Genomic DNA, 17,997 nt, shown 5'->3' with positions numbered 1-17,997 from the left:
GTACATCATGGCAATACATATATTATTTTAAGCTATATATGCAGTATGAAAACATTTATACTTTCCATTTGAGTGTACGAGATGATATGATTAACAGGTTTTCGATTCACATCTACATGTTAATGAAATTCTGAGACAATTATCTGGTTGAAGGAAGTAGCATGACGTACAATAGCAACAACAAGAGAAATAGCAAGAGAAAAGAAATAGCACAACAACAACAACAAAAAATGTAACTGGAAAAAACAACAGAATAGTGCAAGGTGAAGAGGATAAATAGAGCACATGCCCATCTACCAACTAAGAAGAGGGAGAAATAAATGACAGTCATGACACATGATAAAGATCGAGGGGCTGCCAATGATAAAGACACTTTCAGAGATGCTCGTCTGAGCAAGAGTAAAGTGAGAATAAATGCACATAGTCAAGGCATTAATTAGATTATTGAATAGATCAGGCCTCGACGCCAATATGTGTGGATAGATTTCAAACCTTAATGAAAGGAAAATGTGACATATTTATTAAGTATATACGGGAGTTTCCAGGCTTTGAAACTTTGACATGAGAATAATCCTATTGGAATTATTGGAATTCGAAAGTCCAATCCAATATATGAATGTGTCTCGTTTCAATAAACTATACCATAGAGTGGCCAGAGCATAATACATATCAACTTCGTGCGAGTGAGAATAAAGAGAAAATAAACACACATAGTCAGTCCATTAATTAGATTAATGAATAGAATAGTCGTCGAGACCAAGATGCATGTATAGGTTTTAAGTTGAAATCATTGAACAATGTGTCACATTGATCAAATATATATGGGAGTTTTCGGGCATTGAAACCTTGACATCAAAAGAAATATTTTGGAAATATCTGAAACCAAAAGTCCGATCCATCTTATTAATGTGGCTCTGTATAAGGGCATAAAACATACGATCTTCGTATGAGGGAGAATAAAACGACAATAAATGCACATAGTCAGTTAACCATGCTTAATTAATGAATAAAATAGATAGAGAAAGCAAGATACATGCATAGACAGTGGATCTTATCAGAGCTTGTATTCCAAAAGTTGTGATAAGGGGCGGATGTGATTTTACATTTAAGTTTGATATGATAAAAAATTCGGGTCTGCATATTGGTGGTTAGAGGTCCATAACACACTTCAGATTTTCAGATTTTAGATATGTGTTTATTATTATATAAGAGATATCAGATCTGCAAGACATATCACAATCAGATATCGACGAATCTAAGCGGAGGTATCATTCCAAAAGCTTTGATCAAGGGTGGATCCAATTTTATATTAAACATGTTCTGATAAAATTGACCGGGTGCACATATCGACAGTTCGGATATCAAAGGTTTGCTTATCAGAAATTTTGTAATGACATATATTTAAAATTACGGATAATACAAATGTGACATTGAAAGTAAAATAGGTTTAATTGTGATATTACTTCCACCGCATATCGAAGTGTCCCAATATTGGTGATTCGATGTTTTTCGTTTGTAGACAATGTTAAAACCTCTTATTTGCATTCCTCCAATACCGTTCAGTTCTTGCCACTTGTCATTTCCATGGCATACTTTGACCTCTCATGGATGCGATACTTTAAGTAAATTGTTTTGATAGTCCTATCGGTCCAAAATCCTAAATCCCGCAGTTCGAAGGTGCTTGGTCATATCGATAGTCAGAGGTCTTGTGATATTGACAATTGGCAGTGAGGGGTCCAGGCATATCGACATTCGGCAATCGACGATTTTCCATTAAGGCAGAGTGACCACATTTCAAAAATGACGTTATGTTCGATGAAATCACTGGGAATGGAATGCTAGTTTTAAAGTGCCAGGATGGCCGATAACAAATTAAAAAATGCTTTGTGTGAAAAACAAAAGAAGCTCGGTCCATTTCTCTTTCCTGCAAAAGGGATGCGTAGCAACAAAAAATTGGATCCGATAAGAGACATGCAAAAAACAACGACTGGATGCGACAAGAGACGCGTGGCAACCAACAATTGGTTCCGACAAGTGACATATGGAGGCTGACGTCAACATGACATAGAAACACAGGTGACATGTGGTAGACAGATTCAACAGATTTAGGGCTCACAATAGGCCAAAAAATGTGACACATGTCAACACTCACAAGGCAACATGTGGTAGGTACGTGGCATTGATGGCATCACGTATCAGAGATTGACGATCAAAGGTTCAGGTGTATTGTGCATCAGAGTGAAACCTTCGATTGATAACCTGCGATTTATGGGCTCTCATATAGGGGCTAGATTGTTGTCATGTGAAGAGCTACAGGACCAAGGGCCAAACACAAAAGGTGATTGACAATCGACGAATTGACATGTCGTGCACCAAGGTTACACCTACGATTGGAAATCGCCTATAGAGAGTGCTTCGATTTGGGGGCTAGCACTAAGGTCACAAAGAGTTCAAAGGAATCAAGGGCTATTGACACATCGGAGGGGCGGTGATAGTTTAAATATTTGTTATATCTATCTAAATCATGAAGTTGGACGGAGACACGTTATTAAAGGTTTTTATGTAAAGTTCGGCGGGAAGGGTTAAGACAAGTTTTATATGATACAATTTCGCAAGGGGATTTACTCATTTCCTCTCTACATAGATCAGGCCATGTCACTCATCAGAGATTGCAAGTTTTGGGACTGCAACCAAATGATACATTGTGAAATCACTGATTGTGATTCCCCGATATTATAAAGGTCTAGGCGTGTGTGTTATGGTCTGAAGCATTACACATTAGAACCATTTGTAGCACAATATTCTAAAGAATCGATCCCCTATCCCAAGCTAAAGGGCTTAAACCCGGAAGATTAAGTTTATGACACCACTCACTGGCTTTATGGCATAACGTCCTATCCATAGTTATAATGCCATACTCGACCATGTGGCTAGCGCGCGTTTATTAAGAGTCAAAAAGCCTCATGTGAATCAAATCGGAGATTAGAGGTCCATGGCCAATCACACCATCGAAATGATATATTATTTGAAAGCCAATAAATCTACTACATTATCATGAGGAAAAACCTCAATATAAAAAACCTAGAAACTTAATGAGCATTTTTAACTATTTCAAATATCCCATTGTTCAAATAATTACAATAATAAAGTGAAAATCACTTTATATTTGTAATTCGAGTGAATGAATTTTTTTTTTTTATCTAAAGTTTAAAATTTTCAAAAGAATATCGTTAACCGAGAAATACTTCATATTTTCCTAAAATAAAAGGTCTAAATATTCAAAGATGCTATTATCTTCAAGTGTATATGTGTATTGCTTGATATTGTGAAGTTCCAACAATATACTAATAGAGATTTTTCAGTCGCATTAAATTCTCAAATGAATCTAGAAAGATCTATAATTTTTTAAAGATTAAACTAAATTTCTTAAAGCTGTATTAAATTTCCCACGGGAAAAACATCATTTTCAAATCCATGCAACTAGACAAGTGAACGTAGTGCAAGTTACGTAATCCCGAATGTAGAATCACGTACCATAGGTTGTGAGATAATGTTGATGAGCATATTGTAAATAAAAGTGGTGCCAAGATTCTTTTCAACTACCAAATGAACTATATATATTAATTTTACAATTTTTGTTTATTGTTTTATTCATCACTATATTTTACTAATTTATATTTAGAAATTAATAATTAGATTATAATAAATATAATATGTAGCCAAAACGAATTATAAGATTATAAAATTTGGATATTAATCAATATATATTAAACCATTAATAGTCTATTTATTAGAAAAAATTTCAACATAAAAATAGTAAATCAAGAAATTAATAAAAAAATGTCATATAGATAAATTTTTAATATTATTTTACTTTTATCTATGTTACATAATATTTATTAGCACAGGATTTAATAAATTTTATCAAAATAACTGTTAATATATATTTTATATTTAAATTTAATTGCCTATATTTATATTTTATATTTAGCTATCTATATACTTTTTATATAATTTTTTTGGTGTTTTTTTAACAATGTTGTCTATTGAGACCATAATTTCATAGCAATATATTTTTTGGCATGAATTCAATAATTTAACCTTTAGGGAATACGTTTTTGAACTATTTAAATATTTTATGTTTAGCTATATTTTAACTATTTAACTATTTTATATTTAATTATATTTATCTATTTCGCTATTCTATATTTAACTATATGTAACTATTTAACTATTTAATATTTTTGGCCAGAATCCGGTAATTTGGAAAAGATTTGTAGATGACACCAATGTCATCTAGTCTCATGGCCAAGAGGAGTTAGATCTCTTCTTCAAACATCTCAATAACCAATCCTCCGCCATTAAGTTCACCATGGAACAAGAAGTTGATGGTTGCCTCCCTTTCCTTGATATTGTTATTTCAAAGAACATTGACGGTTCCCTCTCCCACCAAGTGTTTCGAAAGAAAACACATACGGAGCAATATCTTCATGCCAGTTCCCATCATTTCTCGGCTCAGAAGTTGGGTGTTCTCAACACCCTCTCTACTCGTGCCCTAAGGATCTCTGATGAAAAAAGCTTCGAGAAAGAGAAATCCCATCTCCTCAATGTCTTTGTTGAGAATGGTTATAGTAAAATCCTAGGTCAAATGGCTTTCCTTAAGGCTTCCAAAAATTCGGTAGTTAATAAAGAACCAAAAGAGTGAGTCCCAGGAGTCCACCTTCCTTTTGTTGAAGGACCCCTGATAAGATTGCGAGGATTCTTAAGAAACATAAAGTTCCCTCGACCTTTAAACCCTTTGACACCATTCGTAAATCCCTCTGATAGTGAAGGATTCTATCGACCCTAAGGACATGAAGGGTGTCTATATTATTCCTTGTTCCTGTGGGACCCCCTATATTGGTGAAACTGGACGCACTATTAATCGAAGGATTAATGAGCACACAGATGACCTACAACATAGGAAAACCAAGTCTTCCACACTAACGGAGCATGCGGAGAAGACCAAACATCATGTTTGTATTGAAGAGGCCAATGTTATTGCTAAAGTTGCACAGTTCCATCACCGAAAATTTAGTGAAGCCATTGAGATTGAAAGAAGGCCAACTAATCTCAACAAAGATGATGGTTGGAAGATCAGTAGTTGCTGGATACATTCCCTCTCTTCCTAGTCATTTTTTCCCCTTCCTCCCCTAGCCTGTTCTAGTTTTCTTTAACCATAATTCTTTTGATCCTCTTGGATTATTTCCCTTGATTTCTTATTTTTATGAGATAATCCTTTTATTAACTGGATTAATTATCTAGTTTAAGATATTTAAATAGCAAATTTGTCCCATTAGACAACCTCCCTAATAAATTTATATTTATTAGTTACCCATCCTTTAACAATAATATTATTATTATAACACTATTATATTATTAATAATAATACAATGAATCCTTACATTTGCTAATTTCCCTAAAACTATTAATATATGTTACTTTTAGACAACTTCACTAAATCGATATTATTTAGTTACCCTAACCATTAAGAATATGAATAAGACTAGAACAAGAATTTAATAATAACTAATAGTATATTACTAATAATATATGTTATACATTGGTATAAATATTCCCTTCTCTATGATATATTATATATAGTAATTAATATTATTTTAGTTATTATTAATCCTTACAATTACTAATTTCCATTAATACTTACTCCCATTAAATAACCTTACTATTGTATTTATATTAATTAATTATACAAGCCATTAATATTAAGATTAATACTATAACATTACTATAACAATAATATAATATTTATTATTATTAATTTTTCAATTACTAATTGTAAATTTCCCTAAATCTTTTATTATATTCCATTTGGTAACTTTTCTCTTAATATAACACTTGATAGGCGTTGGAATAATTTTTATGTTATCTTATTAATATTATTATAATTTAAACAATTTGAATAGTAAAATCTAGCCATTTCTTAGTCAATTTTAACCATTTATCTTGTTTGACCTAATATAGCCATTTTTCAAGCAAAACTAGCCATTGGAAGATCTGCTCCCCCTATTTAATATGTAGCCATGAACGGATTCTTCAACTTGTCCTGACGATGAAACACACTTGTTGGTTCGAAACGCGTTGACAAATGTATTATCATGTGATTTACGCCAAAGAACTTTTCATAAACTTGATATGGATCACAGAAGCCTCAATTCGACAATTTGTGATTTCTCGAATATGTTTTTTAACTATTGCTACATTATATTTTTAACGATTTAACTATTTTTTTGTGTGTTTTTTGGGGCATGTTATTAATGTCAAATGAGACCACATTTTTAATTTATATGTTTTCACTAGTATCAATATTTACTGCATTAATATCTTTTTTGATATTCTAATTCATATGGGTAAGGTAGTTAAATAATATTAATAGAATATTTCACGAATACCCAAATTAATAATAAATATTTCACCGATACCCAAATTAGTAATAAAATATTTGATGGATATCCAAATTAAATAATTTAAATTATTTAAGGCATTTACTTTTTTTTATTGAGCCGAGAGGCTCATTCTACAACCCGGTGTGAATGTGATGTGTAAGTATGTCTCTGCTCAATTTGGAGTTGACACATGTCTTCTTAAAATAAAAATTATTGATACTCTAAATAGAAAAGAAATATCCCCTTTAAAAATGATATGAATATTTAATTAGTTGTTTGTATGACCTAATATAATTTTTCATGTAAAGTAATTAGAAGTAAAAAAAAGCATTTGAGTAAGATGTTTACACCTTGTATTTCTGAAAAATATTTTAACACGTTATTTAAATAAAGTATATACAAAAAAATGTTAAAAGAAAACATTTTAATGTTGCGTATAATAAAATATCAAATGTGGGTTATGAATAAAATAGTTTAATATGAACTAATATTGGTGTATACTTAAAAATATATTAATAACAAAAAAATATAGATTAATAACCAGAAAACCATTTTAATGTGTGCTGATAAAATGACTCAATGCACCTGTTATGTAAAATATTTTTATATTGTTATAAAAAATTATATATATCATATAAATCTATTGAAAAAAAGGGTTTTATGGTTTAAACATTTGAAGTGGTATAGAATTTTATAGTTTAATCCTTTCTTAGGTATGCGATTTTTTTGTTGAAATCCAACAAATATTTTTTGGGATTTAAAGGTTATGTAATTTTTATAGCATTTAAAAATATAATTTACACAATGAAAAATTACACATTGTCTTTTGGAGTCTAAAATATGTTTGCACTTGAAGAAATTTGATCCCTCTTGGCTCATGTTAGATTTGTGCTTAAGATGGATCTATGTCGGTTTTAAATTTGAAGGATTTTGATTGGTTTACATACTATCATGTACCTCTTTTTAAATTTAAAGCATTTTGATTGGCTTACATACTATGACATGGAAATTACGTCAAAATTTCATAGGCACTTTTCAGCTATTTTTTTTTTAATGACCCAAGATATGAAAATTATTTATAATTTTGAGAAGTTAGTGAAGTTCATTGGAAATGGAAAGTAGGGCTTTACAATGGTAAGAAACCCATAATTCCTACATTGGAGTGCACAATTAATTCACATCTTCAATTTTGCAATTTTTAGAATGTCTACACACCTTACATGAAGGGAAAATATGTATGAGACACGTGCTTCCTTAAGGGAAAGAATGTGTACCTAGTGAAACTCCCTTTAAAGTTGAATTAAGTGGAGCAAACATACTAGGCTACATATGTCTTAGCTAATAGATTCAATAATAGTCAATTATGACCAAATAATGTTATAATAGTTATTGATGATCAACCCTACAAGCACTATGCTCACTAATTAATTGATGAAGTTGAAGTAGAAGTAGCCTCGGGGTTTTAGAAATCATATCGACCGACAATAATATATGATCTACTTTGTTGTTCAGTAAAATAATATATGATCTATTTTTTGTTGTTGAGTATTTAGTTGTTGTGTTTTTAAGTCAATCTCATCTCAAGGAGAGTCTTGGTGTGCATCACTTATCAATTTAGAGAATTGAGGAAATATAAAAAGAGTATAAGTTATAAGTATCATGGTATATTTGGAAAACTATTTTTTATTATTATTAAAATAAAAGTTGTGTTGCAATTTTTTTGAAATATTTATAAAAAAATTCTATCTTTAGCTAAAGGTTTCATTTTGGTCACCAATGTTGTAATGTTGAAATTTCTAAATTAAAAGTGCTTTTATACTTATTTGATTCAAAATTATTTATCTATAAATATAATAAACCCTTATATCATAAATATGTTATAACTCCTACTTTAGCTAAAAATATCATTTTTATCGCCAAAATTATAATGTTGATGTTTCTAAATTATTTATTTATAAATATAATAAACCCTTATATCAAAAATATGTTATAAGAATAAATATTTAAAACAAATGACAAGGCTCTTACTTTGCCTAACTACTACAAACTCTTAATCCAAATCAAACCCAAATCATAAATCATAAAATATTATAATCCAAATCAAACCCAAATCATAAATCATAAAATATTATAAGTCTATGCTGGCTTGAAAAACTACATTTCTAGATTTTGGAAAACATTGAAAACATAGAATTGGCTTGTTTTAGTAATATGCACTTTGATGTGTCACACCACTGCATACCCCTTACACAATTTATGTAGAAATGTGTCGTTCGTACATGGAGAGACGTGAGCTAAAAATTGTTTTTTACATATAAAACATGTCAGGTTCAAGAGAAACGGAAAAAAAAAAACTCAAACATAGAACAATAACATAAGATATGCTTTAAAAAATTAAAGAAAATGATGGCATTCAAATTCATCTCAGTGGAGTTTTGAATAAAATCCACGATTAATAATAACACAAATATTGAAGTTTGACCTGTGCATTATAACACCTATATATATGACAAATTCTATTTATAACCTCATAAAATTAGTTATTTCATCTGTATAAGTCAATAAGAAAATAAAAATTTAAATTTTAAAATTTTAAAAATTTATTTTTAATTGATTAAAATATTCAGTTTAATATTTGTTTAAAACTTTAATAAACTTTATAAACTCTTTTTAAAATTAAAAAAAAAAAAAAAATCCAAAAATATTTAAAAAAACCAAATCTACAAATATTATATATATATATATATATATATATATATATCATTCTATAACTAAAATTATATATATATATATAAATCATGGGACTTTGAACTTTGAGTTTTATAATTTACATAATATTCTAGAACTTGCTAATTAAGTTGTGTCTAAAAAATATAATTATTACAAAATTATATATTTTATTTTGTTTTTTAAATTATTTTTATTAATAATGCTTTTGGTTTATATTAGAATTGGGTTTAGCTTACTGTGCTTTGGACTGATAGTGAATGGGTGCATTGTTAAAGCATCCCTTGCAATAGGTCACTGGTTCAAATCCCCTAGGTGCTTAACTACCAAAAAATATATATACTAAAATTGGATTTGAGAAATTTTGATTTTTAAATAAATGAGTAAACATTATTTTATAATATTTTTTATGTAATACATCATCCAATAAGTAATATCAAAAATATGTGAAAAGTTTCCCGCGAACATTGGTATTCCTGAGTATTCTTCGCCATGATATTGGCAATCCCGCGATATGAAGAATACTTCGTGAGCCATGCTTGTGCGTCTGAAAAAGCAGAATGGATGCAAGATCTTCCCAGGATAATTGGAATGACAAGCCAGGTTCAAACTAGTGAGCTCTTCGGGTTTTCATTCATTGACATTATAAAAGGTAATTACATAAAGTAAGGGGGATAGCAATGGAGATGACTTTTAAAAGCGAGTTATATATCCATTTGTTACAGGTATATAATAGGGCAGCTATCAAACCCAAGGTAACATTGATGATTATGAAGAGGATGTGAAGCAGGTAAACCAAGAAATTTGTCATTTTTTTAGGTATTATTTGATGATTGGTTGATTACTTTTTCATACATTTATTGGTCTTATATAAAATTCTTAAATATATTTAATTGCAGTACATTCTAATTGTGGATCTCTGATTTCAAATATTTAATTGCAGTACATTCTAATGGTGGATCTGTGCTTTACTGAAATCAGAAAAAATGAATTTCACATTAATTAAATTTTAGAAATTAGAAAATTTATTTTACATTTATGTTATAAAATTACTACATTTTATGATTTTTTGAATTTATACATTCAAGTAAATTGACCTCTACTACTTATAACTACATTTTATTAATACTTTGGAAACAAATGAGCCGGCTACAAAGTGAAAGGGGCCATTTTTGTAACACGTGGCATGTTTCCTATGCATTGATGTCCCTATCGGCAACTGTTTCTGTTATATTTTTTCAAACAACATTAACTACAGCTGTTTCAGGGTGGACAACCGGGGAGACATGTTAAAACATTTGCTGATAAATTTCTGATTTTGTCTCTGGCTTCACTGCATATTTCACAATGTAGCGGAGAACAACATGTAGAGACAAAACTGGTTGGCAATCGATGTTTGCTCTCCATATGGATAACATGTCAGAGTTGTGTACATTTAACATGTCATCATTACAAGGAACAATGTAAACTTTGAAACGGGAACTATAAACTCAAAACGGGAACTCTGGCCAAAAAACCCCAAAAAAACATCAAAAACAGTGCTAAAAACGAAAAGTGTTGATGCGGGAATAACACCTATTTTTTTCTTGGGTAAATTTTCAACATGTTTAAAAATGGTGGTGAAAACCAATTTTTTGCACAAAAATTATCCAAAAAACACCCTCAAAACGAATAGTGTTGATTCTGGAAGAACACTTTTTTTTTTCGAATGTAAAATTTCAACATTTCGAAATAATGGAGTAAAATATTTTTTCATGACCCCGAAAAACATTAAATTTTAAAAAAATAATGAAAACATAAAATAAAATTAAAAAATATTTTTTCATGACCCCGAAAAAACATTAAATTTTAAAAAAATAATGAAAACATAAAATAAAATTTAAAATTTAAAATTAAAACAATGAAAAAACACAAAACAAAAAAAAGTTTAAAAATATAACAAAACATAAATTAAGATATATAATAAAAACAAAACACAAAATAAAAATATAAAACTTAAAAAAAATCAAATATAAAAAAAAAAAAAATATCGATCATAAAAATGTAAAAAAAAAAAAAAAATAATGGTAAAAATTAAAAAACAAAAAAAATTATAAATTATAAACAAATAAATAGTGAAAATAAAAAATAAAAAAAATAAAAAACCATCAAAAAATTGGCAAAAGAAAAAAAAAAATACGGAAAAGAAACAAAAAAACATTTAAAAAAAACTAAGAATTAAGTAGGTAAAAATAAAAAAAAAAAAAAAAAAAAACAAACAAAACAAAACAAAACTAGATTTACAAAAATTGAAAATTAACAAAAATAAAAAATAAAAAAAGTTTAAAAAAAAATTATCTCACAAATTGAAAAAGAATTTGGAGAAAAAATAAATAAATAAATAAATATATATATATATATATATATATATATATATATAATTAAGTAAGTAAAAATAGAGAAATTAAAAAAAAACATTAACAAAAACTGGGAAAAAAAAAGAAAAAGAAATTAAAATAAAACTAGTTTAAAAAAAAAAATAAAAAATTAATGAAAAGAAATTAAAAAACTAGTGAAATTAATATTAAAAAAAAAAAAAAAATCAAATTATAAAAAAAAACCCAAATAATGCATATTTTTTATTAAAAAAAAATCTAATTATTTTTTATTAAACCTACTACTTTTATTTTAAAAAAGGAAAAAAAAATTAAATTCAAATTTTATTTTAAACAATCTTTTTTTTAAACAATTTTTTTTAATTTTAAAATAGAAATAATAAAAAAGATTTTAATTTTTTTTCAAAAAAAATTAATTTTTTAATTTCAAATTAAAAAAAAATTATTACAAAAAAAATTAAAATTTATTTTTTTTTTAACGGAATTTTTTTTTAAACCTAACCTTTTTATTTAAAAAAAAAATTAAAATTAAAATTAATTTTTTTTAAACAAACTTTTTTTTTTAATTAAAAAAATTATATATTTTTTTAAACATTTTTTTTTAAATTTAAATTTAAAATTAGAAATAGTTAACAAAAAAAAATTAAAAAAAAAAATAATTTTTTAATTTCCATATTTAATCAAAAAAAAAAATAAATTTTTTTAAACATTATAATTTTTAAATAAACATTATAATTATAATTTTTTTTAAACAAATGTTTTTAATTAAAAAAATTATAATTTTTTTTCATTTTCGTATTTAAAAAAGTTATTAAAAAAAAAATTAAAATTAAATTTTTTTTAATGGAGTTATTTATTTTTTATTAAAAAAAACCATACAACTATTAAATTTAAAAAAAAAAACATATAACACTATTTGTACGACTATATGAACTACCCATACAACTATACGGATATGTACAATCTATCGACATAGTAATATGGAATTCACTGCAAGGATAGATTGGCAACCTGCAATCACTACTAGGTTGCTCTTCCCATTGTTGCATTGTCTTCTCCTTTCCTTGTCCTCGTTTTTCACCTTTGGATGAAACTATCTTCGTGAAGAATCAATGTGGCTTTTCCATCTACCTTGCCGGACCTTTATAGTAAAGAACTTCTTTTTTTTTTAATTTTTAAAAAAATAAAATAAATTTTTTTTTGCCACCGCCCCCGCCGCCCGTGGTGGCACGGCCGTGGGCGGAGGGTCTGCCCGCAGGCACCTCCGCCCACGGCCGCGCCACCACGGGCGGCCGGGGGCGAGGGTCGATTCCGGAATCGACCCCCCGCCCCCCGGCCGCCCGTGGTGGCGTGGCCGTGGGCAGAGGTGCCTGCCAGCAGATCCTAAAAGACAGCGGCGTAAGGAAAATCATCTCCTTGGAGCACCTGTCATTCGTTCCAACTACTTCCGGCCAATCCCTTCTTTCCATCAAAGTTCACCTTACCTGTAACGAAATCACATCCTATTCTAATTCATTGTGATCTATTTGTCTCTCGTGAATTAGTTGGTTCGTATCTCATGTATTATGGACAGAATTATATTTACCAGTGTTGGTGCTAATGCTGTAAGAGACAAGACTTTACAAGGATCTCCTAAAATTATTTGATTCCCAAGGATTTTACAAGTTTGACCTTTGAATTCTGTATAATGGAAATGTTTTTATGAGATTTTTCTCAGTATTTAATTTATTTATATATTATAAATTTATTTTAAACAATAAAAAATAAAAGTGTTTATCAAATTTTTTAAAAATTTGGGCGTAAATAAAAATTATTTATATTATTGTTTGAAAATAAAAATTAGCTATTATTAATTTTAAATAATAATGTTGAAAAATAATATACAAATACTTTTATGTCACATTAATCACACATCTCACATTTAAATATATTGAGGTTATACATATTTCACAAGTCTCTCTCTTCACCAATTTCATAATTTAGAAAATAATATTTGGTAAAAATTGTATTCTCTCTCAAACATGCAGTTGATGTTGCATTGTATATAACTAATCTGCATTTACATTTGAAGTATATTAGTTAGCCAAATTTGACTTTTGTGTAAATTAGAATAACATATTCTCACTCTTTTTTAAACATTATGATTAATCATATTAATAAAATAATTGTGAAACTAAATAAAACAACATTAAAAAATGATAAATTAAAAAAACAACATAATTGTGAAACTAAATAAAACAACATTAAAAAAATTAATTTTTATTTATATTTTTTTTAAATAAAAATGTTAGTTTTAAAAAAAATAATTATTATTAACTTATAAAAAAAATCAAAAAATAAAAAATATGCATTATTTTTTTTTTTTTTTTTTTTTTTTTTTTTTAATTTGAATTTTAAAAAAAAATCAAAAATAGGTATTTTTTTTGATAAATTGTAAATGTTTTTTTTTTATTTTTTTATTTATTTTTTCATTTGAAAAGACATATGTTTTCCGCCGTTTTAATATTTTTTGGGGTTTTTTTATAATTTGATTTTATTTTTGTTTTTTTAAATATTAATTTTACTAGTTTTTTCATTTTTTCGTTAATTTTTTTTTTTTTTTTTAAACTAGTTTGTTTTTAATTTTTTTTATTTTTTTCCCTAGTTTTGCTAATGTTTTTTCTTAATTTCTCTATTTTTACTTACTTATATATATATATATATATATATATATATTTTATTTTTTTTTTTCCAAATTCTTTTAGGGTTTATGAGATAATTTTTTTTTTTATTTTTTTTTTATATATATATTTTTTATATTTGTTTTTTACAGACAATTATTTCATTTGGATTGAAAATCTAATTAACAATGTATAAATATGTAGAATATCGAAAATGCAAAATATCGACATTCTTCTTTAAATATGCAAAACAATAAAAACCTCACTACAAAAAAAATTAAAAAAAAAATTAAAAACAAGATAATATGAAGAAGAAGACCACTTCAGAAATTATTAATTTTAAAAAATAATTATTTACATTCCATACAATAAAAAAATTTAAAGTCAAAAAATAAGTCTTTTAAAAAAAGGGTGCGATGCAGAATAACCACTTTTTTAAATCAGCATGAAAATCACTAGCATTCACTACCATTCTAAAACTTAATGCACATTAAAAAAATTAAAGTTCCAAAAACCATGTTCTAAAAAAAACATGTGTATTCTGCATCACCACTTTTGAAAATCGGGTCATTTTTTTGCTATCTCTACGAAATGGGTAACAGTATCAGTTCCCGTTTCAAAGTTTACATTGTTAAGGGGGGACATATTTATTTCTTCCACTATCATCAACCATCAAAGAGGATGTGGGATTCAAATCCCATGGAACTCCATAGTGGCAAACAAGAGTAGCACCTTTTTTGCGAAGTCATGAAGAGGGGTGTAATTTTGTATGCCGTTGAACACAATTAAGAAGATCCTCGTAGTCCTGAAGGTGAGAGGATGAAAATATAGATGGATATGGGACAATGCATGGGTCATGCTTTCTAGATATGTGTAGATAACTTCCACATTTTTCAGCTGGCCAAGGATTCCAAGAAGAAATGTGTTCATGGAAATAGCACTTCGCTCTATCGACCGCGCCTTAGTCATCCCAATCAAGGTTGTCCATACCAGGTGTGTTTTTTACCCAAAGGAAACCATGTATATGTGTGGATCCCATATGTTTTCACTCATACCTGCAAAGATGAGAAAGGAAATTTGTGAGGCGAGTGTACATCTAGGAAAAAAAACAAAAAGGAGAAGGATGGTCAGGTAAAAAGCTGCACCAGAAGTCCTTCGCATGGAAACCTTTTTGCAAGACCTCTTCGAGGAAGATTATGAATTGACAATGAATGTACTACATTGTAAGACGTAGATTGTTGATTATATTCTTGAATTTCCATCAAGACAACTCCGATGAATCCGGGGGGGTATGCTAGGCATGACCATGTGCATGTCATGCCATTTGGTTTCAGCGACACTAAGGGTGAAGAAGAAAGTAGGGCTACCTATTTATATGATCATATTAGTGAGTTCACCTTTGTGTTTGTTCCATAACAAGTGTGTCCCTCTAAGGCCTAACCCAAAGCACATAATTTGGTCAGGAAGCATGGAATCATGCATGTCATGGAGGCGTGAAGAAACGTATACACCGATCATTGGAAAGCCCTCTTCAAGGTTTCTTTTCACGAAAACATAAGTACTTTCTTGATTATGATGGTGGAACATAATATTGTACAAGAAATACCAGAACCTTGGATGCTGGGAAAAAAAAATATCATAGTAGTGTATGAGGTGAACAACATATTCTTGCATTTCAACTTTTCTAAGACGTGGTTGACCAATCATGGAAGCTCTTGTGGGGAAGAGTGTGGGGAATGCCATAATAAAGAGGCATTTTGTGGTATATTCATTGATAGCGGAGGGGAAACAGAGGGTCACAAAAGTGAAGTGGTGGAATTAGAATAGGCAGAGTGCAGGTAGTTGAATATTTGTTCAAGTTCAGTATGGGAATTTTGGAGTGCTTATACAAAAGAGGATGGTTAGAGGTTTGTTGAGGTGCGTTGTGCATAAATTTTATCATTTAAAGTAGGGAAGGCAAGACGTGGTTTAGAAGAGGAGAGGGTGATACAACAGACGAGAGAATACATATCGCTAGGGTGAGTCAACAAGGCAAATATGCAACTTGGTCAAGATGGACATCCTTGTAATAGGGATCATGGGCTAGTTTGTACTCTAAGGCTGCAAGAACATGGGTCCTGCTAATAATGGAATCATATGTTTTATGGTTAGATCCATGTCTAGTAACAATGATGATGTCCAATTCGGAAACCAAGCATGGAAAAATGTTGGCAATAGTAGTGATGTCTTGGGGGAAACAAATAGTATGACCAATGTATTTTTACTACCCACCTCATGCATGGGTGACTTGTAATATTAGGTTGACATGTGATATGAGAATTTCCTCTATTTGTGTTAGAACAACAAGGTCAAACAGTCGGTTTCTAGGGTCCATGTTGTTTCCAAGGGAGAAGCGGTGGGTGGATTTTGTAGCTACACATCGGGAACAAAAAAGGTTACCATGTAAGAATTTTGTTTTCATATTTGGGTATGATTCTTTGCATATGGAGCAGAAATGCAAGGGAGAAAGGTCATCTATCCTTCAACGAGATCAATGGTGTGCATGGTTAAGGGAAGGGTTTAGAAAAATATCGGGATGGGAGGGTGAAGGATGATGAGTTGATGGTGGGGTGTGCGATGTATATGGGGAAGAGGTGGAGGTGAATGGAGGAAGTTGAAGGGTAGGTACAGTCAAAGCAGGGAATGTTGAAGGAGATGGGTTTACAAGTGAAGATTTGAGATGTTGGGGAAGAGAAACATTACACAGGGGTATACCTGGAAAGATTTCAGTGTTTAAATAAACATTATATTTGAGCGATATTTGTTTGTTGGGGGTGTCTTTATTCTGTGTATAAAGGACTCTCTTGCGAGCATTTCTTTAGGGGTTTGCAGAATACGTTGGCATGTCCATCTTGATACAAATATGGGGACACAAGTATTAGTGAATATAGGAGATGAGAAAGAGTAGTCTTGACCACAAAGATAAATTACATAGCCCCCAAAAACAAAGAACTGCATTAGTGGCCATATTTTTGAAATAATGCCTTTTATCTTATAAAGTAGATGTGTATTTTGTTAAAGTGGTTGCAGTTTATTGGTCGGAGAAACCTTTTTATAATAGAGTTTATGTTTCTTCGGCATTATGCACTAATGCCATGTCATTGAATTTTTTTGTTGAAACTATGTCAAAGTTATCTTTGCAGGGTAGAATGAGATCATAATCAATCTTATGTTAGTGAAGTATTTTTGTGGTGACTGATAACTATTTATCATTCATTTAGAAAATAGATTTAATGTAACAAAACAAAAATGATTTCTATAAAGTGAGTGTTTGTATTTAGTTGCACAAACCACACTATAAAAGGATTCAAATATTCTATTTTGTTTACAAGGAAGAAGAAAAAAAACATATATATTATATGTAAAGGTAAAAGATGGAGAATTATGCAAAGGTGGAAGCTGAAACACGTAACATAGGTATATATACATAAAGGAGAGAAGTACAATGATGTAGCAAACAAAAGAGAGGGCGTCAGGGGATGAAACGACAATGAACGCAAAAACATATAGAAGTTGTTGTACACTTGAGGGTGGCATGGGGAAAGAAAACGAGTTTTAAAGGTGGTGAACAACTGAAGTAGTAGACATTATTTCGATATCCTAGAGGAGAACAGAACATGCAGAGCCATAGCCAATTTCCTTTGAATTGATTAGTACAAACTTCAAAAGATCGACACCATTGAACCTATCTGTTTTTACAAACAGTGTGAATAGGTGATGAGCCTCATAAATGGGTAATTATATGGGCTCATT

Source organism: Pinus tabuliformis, chromosome 2_2 (assembly GCF_031772625.1).
Source record: "Pinus tabuliformis cultivar Carrire ecotype Pingquan chromosome 2_2, CPIR1, whole genome shotgun sequence".
Taxonomy (NCBI): domain Eukaryota; kingdom Viridiplantae; phylum Streptophyta; class Pinopsida; order Pinales; family Pinaceae; genus Pinus; species Pinus tabuliformis.
The sequence above is the reverse complement of the archived record's forward strand: the minus strand, read 5'-3'. Positions refer to the sequence as shown.